The sequence below is a fragment of the Halyomorpha halys genome, unplaced genomic scaffold, assembly GCF_000696795.3.
Source record: "Halyomorpha halys isolate HHAL.00 unplaced genomic scaffold, Hhal_1.1 Scaffold1165.1, whole genome shotgun sequence".
Lineage (NCBI taxonomy): Eukaryota > Metazoa > Arthropoda > Insecta > Hemiptera > Pentatomidae > Halyomorpha > Halyomorpha halys.
This window is the reverse complement of record NW_027106615.1, coordinates 157688-164182: the sequence shown is the minus strand read 5'-3', so window position 1 is coordinate 164182 and position 6495 is coordinate 157688. Positions and strand designations below refer to the sequence as shown.

The 6495-nt window shown below is 34.2% G+C and overlaps 1 protein-coding gene across 2 annotated transcripts in view; it reads left to right on the top strand.

Moving 5' to 3' along the window:
* Positions 1-6495, top strand: part of LOC106688623 (clavesin-2) — a 29050-nt gene that overhangs the window by 19479 nt on the left and 3076 nt on the right. The window lies entirely within an intron of this gene.

Genomic DNA, 6495 nt, shown 5'->3' with positions numbered 1-6495 from the left:
GTTTTTCATTGACCGCACCCCCAACCATCTTCTCCTCATTTATCATCCACGGTCAACTATCTCTCATAATTAGAAATTCTCAAACATTTTTTTGTTTTTACGCTGATAAAGTTTATCACACTGTTTGCGCAACAACAGTGGGATTTTTGAAATTTACACTTATATTAAAATAAAAAATTCAATTTTTATCCATTTTTGTCTCAACACATTTTATTTTTCTTAATCTTCTAGAGTTGAAATCGTTAAAATACCATTTCTACTTTCTTCTAATCAATTTCTACTAAAAAGAACGTGAGTTATTGGGAAAAAATAATTATTTATCCAAAGAAGAACGCCGTTTGATTTCTTCACTCCACAAGGACGAAAAGAGTTATAGGGAAATCAAGCGGAGTTTTTCATCGGTCGCGAAGTTTATTCGGCACGGGGAGACATATAGAACCCACCTTTCTACTGGATGCCCCCTGCTTTGACATTACGAGAGAAACGGAATATTCTTCGAATCGCATCCAACTCGAAGAGCAATTGCTGAAGAAGCTGGAGTTCAAAGAAAACTAAGAAATGTCCAAAGATTATTAAGAAATTCAAAAACAATAGTTAGAAAAAAAATTAAAAGAAAGCCAGTTTTGAGTACCCATCACAAATTAGTCCGGATGGCCTTTGCTCGTAATGTGATGTCATGGACTGAAGAGTGGAAGAGAGTCATCTTTAGTGATGAAAAAAAAAATGTATTTTCGTATTATTTTCATGACTTCAGAAAAGAAGAAAAACATTTATCAATGCGTCAAATGGGATGAGGAAAAGTTATGGTTTGGGCATCAACTGGTTGCAAAAAGTAAATTTGGCATTTGTTTCATCAATTTGAATATAAAACTTTGTTACAGGAACAAAAGTTGACTTTTAATGACTTGTCTGAAGGTGTACCAATTTTCCTGCAAGATAACGCCCAAATACATTCAGCAAAAATTATTAAAGACTCGTTTACTCTGCTGTCAACTCGACCTGAACAATATCGAAAATGTGTGTGGAACTGAGTCAAGTTCGGAACAATCGAGGATTTGAAATCTGCAATTCTGGCTTCATGTGAATAATTACCTCAAGAAACAATCAAACAATTGTACAATTCGTTACCAAACAGAATTTTTGTATTAGTTAATGGTGGTGGAAAGGCCACGAAGTATTAAAATGAATTTTATTTATTTTTACCAGGGAGCGTATCGACATTTTGACGGGCCTTAACTTTAATTTTAAAAAAAAAAGTATATTATTGCCATGAGAACCAAAATACAAGTAGGCTGCTAATTAACTTCAGGTGAGTGATAGATTTTTTACGGGTAATTTGAAAAAATCGAAAGGTAGTGATAACCAGTTTTTGAAGTGTCTCTAACATCTTGACACTGAGTGTAGTTGTCCATACGCACGTTTTTCGTATAAAATTGATTTTTTTGTAATATTACATTCTGTCTTATATTTATAGGCAATGGTAATATGAATAGAAGAGATCATTTACACCATATTTAGGGATATATAAATTAAATAATAACAAAATAAGAACTAGAAGGGAAAAAATATAAAAAACAAATTTAAATTCAAAGTATTGAACAGATTCGATACTTAGGACTCCATCTTGACAAGAGACTTACTTGGAATCCACACACAAGACTGAAACGACAAGAAACTGCTCGTAGATTCCGATTGCTACAACACTTACTTGACAAACGCTCTAAACTTCCCATTCATTACAAAAAATTAGTATACACTACAATAATCAGACCAATTTGGACATATGGAATTGAGCTCTGGGGCTCCACCAAACCATCAAATTCTTCCCGAATCCAATCGTTACAATCCAAAATCCTACGTAAAATCTTTGATGCTCCTCATTACGTCACAAATAAACTCATTCATAAAGACCTTAACATCCCATTCGTTGCAGATTTGACCCAAAACAGATATGCGTCTTTTTATTCCAAACTCCTTAACCATCCTAACCCATTAATTATTAATCTTTCATCCTTAACAATCCCTGATAATCCTCCGAGGCGTCTGAAAAGAAGCTGGCCACGGGACCTTCTAGTTTAAATTAATGTTTGAAGTACCACCAATGGGTGGTTCCTTCCCAAGATTTTCAAGTGTATATGAACCATACTACATATTTACCTGTTGTATTATTTTGTACAGTTGTAAATTACAATAAATAAATAATAAAAAAAAAAAAAAAAAAAAAAATTCAAAGTACTGTAATATCTTAAACACTATAATTCCTATTTGGAATATTGGCATTCTGACTGGGGTACTCCGAACTGAGCTCTTCTTTCTTATGGAAGAAAGGACAGGACTCAGGGAGATCCCGGTGCTTCTCTCTCAAATGCGTTACAGGTATAAAATTGAAATAACTTTTGTTGTTAGGCGTAAATTAGCGTAAGTTATCTCCAGTATGTGTCTCTATCTGGAGCCATTCTTAGGAAAAAAAACTGACTTCACATCTTCATTTTTATTGCTTCTTTTAATAAAATCTTTTGTGAGCACAGTATGTCTTATACTACGAGGGTGGTTTGAAAAGTTCTCGGAATCACCGCTAGAAGTCAGTGTTAGAGCCAAGGAGGTTCCCGCGCAATAATCACACATCCTTTCTGTGTCGTAGTGACGACTCTTTGTTGTTTTTTTTATGCGTTGTGATTTGTGACAATGGATGATGCAACTGATATGCGAGCAATGATTAAGTACTTTGTAAAGAAAGCTATATGAAAGAAAAGGAAATCCATGCCGACTTTCAGAACACACTAGGGTATTCTGCTCCCAAACCATATACACTTTGTTTTGCTCTCATTTATAGAAAGTCCCATCTTTCGCGCAGACTGTTCCAGAGCCAGAAAAGCCTCCTTTACGCCGCGAAGTGATCTCCCGATGATATCAATATCGTCTGCACAAGCCAGGATTTGTATTGACTTACTAAAGATGGTCCCACCCAACTATATTCGCGCGTCTCTGCCAACTTTTTCAAGTGCTACGTCGCACATAAGGTAGGCCAACAAGTCTTCCTGCCTTGCCCCTTCCCTTTTCTTGTACAGAACTCCTCAGACATCGCAGCCTGGATTCTAACTTCACATCCCACCGTGTTCATTGTGAGTCGAACAAAGCGGATTAGTTTGTTAGGGCACTTTAGTTCATCCATCGCAATAAGAGTCTTATTAGTTTTTAAGAAGTATATTTCAATGTCTATGTAACATTTTATTTTAATATTTATAATCTTTAACTTTCTTGAGACTGGTTAATTTTGTTTAAATAAATAATTCAATTTTTATCCGAATACATTTTATTTTTCTTATAAGTCCGACGTTTCGACCAATCCGGCCATCCTCAGGGACATCTTCCATAAAACAGCTTTTATTACATGTATCATCTTAACAATTCAAATTATTTAACATTATTATTTATAATTTATCTTACCTTAATACAATTTTGGAACTAAAAATATTTAAACACTCAATTTCATGCAGGCTATTCTGCCCAGGTCACAACAAAAATTTCTACGAAACATTAAAACATTAGGTAAACATATTCTTTTGTTAATAAGTATATCCTCCATTACGTCTAATTAGTCAACTTTTATATTAAAAACAAAAATTAAAATTCATTTATCACAGTCACTTGTTAAAACTTTATCACAACAATGCTTGTAACCTTCCTCCACTCAGTTCAAGCATTAAAATTATTTATTATAATTACACTTTTGTTAATTTTCCTCTTTATTTCATTAGTAAAAATCCCATCAAGGCTAATTATAACTATCCACATTTAATTTATCCTATATTTTTCATGAATTAATTTTACTTTTACTAATTGGTCTTACAGGTTTATTTTCTTAATGTAATTTTATAAGTCCATACATCCTAGGGTGGTAACAATGATTATTTACCAAGCTTTTCTTGACCTTCTCATCAATAATTTGGGTTTTGTGAAAGTTCTTGTCTCAAGGTGAAACGAAGCAATTATTGGGTCACACAATTTATCAACACAATTATGATTTGAAAAACAAGGAGAGGGATCCAAATAAAACGGCACTAGTGCAGCAAGCAACCAAAAAACCAGCATTTGTTTGATTTTGAAAATACAATGATTTTACATAAAGAAAATAATACATCCAAAAAGAAAAAATACTTGAATCCATTTACATTAATTAATATTATACAGCGAATTTCAAAACAATCACAAGAAATCTGAACCAACACTATGCAGAGATATTAAGTAAAATTAATTTATGAAAAATATAGCCTAGACCATAACTTTTCCTCCTCCCATTTGACGCCTTGATAAATGTTTTTCTTCTTTTCTGAAGTCATGAAAATCCATCTGACCCATCCAGATTGATTTTTTTTTCCATCACTAAAGATGGCTCTCTTCCACTGGTCAGTCCATGACATCACATTACGAGCAAAGGTCATCCGGGCTAATTTGTGACGGGTACTCAAAACTTTGAATTTCTTAATAATCTTTGGACATTCCTTAGTTTTCTTTGAACTCCAGCTTCTTCAGCTACTGCTCTTCGAGTTGGATGCGATTCGAAGAATATTCCGTTTCTCTCGTAATGCCAAAGCAGGGCGCATCCAGTAGAAAGGTGGGTTCTGTATGTCTCCCCGTGCCGAATAAACTTCGCGACCGATGAAAAACTCCTCTTGATTTACCTATAACTCTTTTCGTCCTTGTGGAGTGAATAAATCAAACTGCATTCTTCTTCGGATAAATACTTATTTTTTCCTATAATTTACGTTCTTTTTAGGTCTATTTTGAAACAAATTCAACACTGCACTGAAGTAGAAATGGTATTTTAACGATTTCAATTCCAGAGGATTAAGAAAAAAGTAAACAACGAGTGTATTAATCATTTGGACGCAAATGTCAATATTTACTGATATTGGATTTAAATAATCTTCAAGGTCTGAGAAGATTGTCCCCATTTCAATATAATAATTTATACTTTAAACTTTGCTTAAAAAAATAATATCAATTAAAAATAAAGAAAACGTGAAAAGTTTTTTTAAATTTCAATGGATCTCGACAAACGACTGACATGGAATCCTCATACAAGACTAAAAAGACAAGAAACTGCTCGTAGATTCCGATTATTGCAAATCCATTACAAAAGACTGATCTACATGACTATTATAAGGCCTATCTGAACATACGGAGTTGAGCTTTGGGGCTCCACTAAACCATCAAATTCCTCCAGAATCCAATCCTTACAGTCCAAAATCCTTAATGGTCCTTACTTTGTCACAAATCAAGTCATCCATCAGGACCTCAATATTCTATATGTTGCCGATTTGGCCAGAACCAGATACCGTTCCTTCCATAATAAACTTCTCAACCACCCAAATCCACTTGTTTCTAACCTGGCTTCTCCTTCATTACCCAATAATCCTCCTAGGCGTCTGAAAAGAAGATGGCCTTGAGATCTTCTCCTCTAGAAATGTTTTGGAGTTCTATCAGTGGGTAGATTCTCCACATGTTTTTATCATGCCAATGCCACCAACAGGAAATTTACTTGTTGTATATATGTGTATACAGTTGTAAATATCAATAAATAAATTATTAAAAAAAAAAAAAAAAAAATTCAATGGGCGTGTCTAACCATTGTGACACTGAGTGTGGCTTGCTGACTACGGAGTAAACTTTAACCTACTGTGCTAAATATTGACGTCTAAATGTCAAGAAAGTGAAAGGTGATCCGAGGTACACTACGATATTCTCCACAGAAAACTAATCTAAAACCACGGAACACGGGGAATATTTGAAGATTCCTAAACACTTGGTCATTAAAAAAAAAATATAGCAATCTGAGGACAGGACATTAATGCCAGATTGAATATAGAGATAATGCTAATGATAACTGACCAAGGCGGGAACAAAAGCCAAGCAAGGCCACGGCCATTGACAACAAGCACTATAGTTCCCACCAATCAGGAGGGGTTATTAACTACAGTATCCATGGCGACCAGTAATTATGAAATAACAGCTATCGGGTTCAAAATACAGTTTCGAGATGTTCGGTAATCATTGTGTTGCTGTAAAACCATTACTGAAATTATAGACGGTTCTGCTATAGCTTCCAAAAAAATTGAAAGGATTTTATTCCATTTGATTACGTTTTGAAAGTAAAGTAATCAATAGGTGATCTTTAGTTTAACATGTTAAATGGAAAAGGTTGTGTTAAATATGGTCGAGAGTTTGTTAGTAGGTCTGCTAAATGGAGTATGACGTCACCCAACAAACCAGCTGAGCTCCACACCATTTTGTCTGTTGTCGTTTTGATAGGTTATTCGCTCGAGGTTCGTGTTTCATTTTTTTTTTTTCTGAAGAATGAAGTTTTGGAAGGAAAGGTTACAAAGTTATCCATAAAATAACATGGACTTTAAATTGGGCTGCTCAAAACCATATTAGGGGTATTCATGATCTATGTTAAAGCGTGTTAAATGGAAAAACTCGTGTTAAATCGAA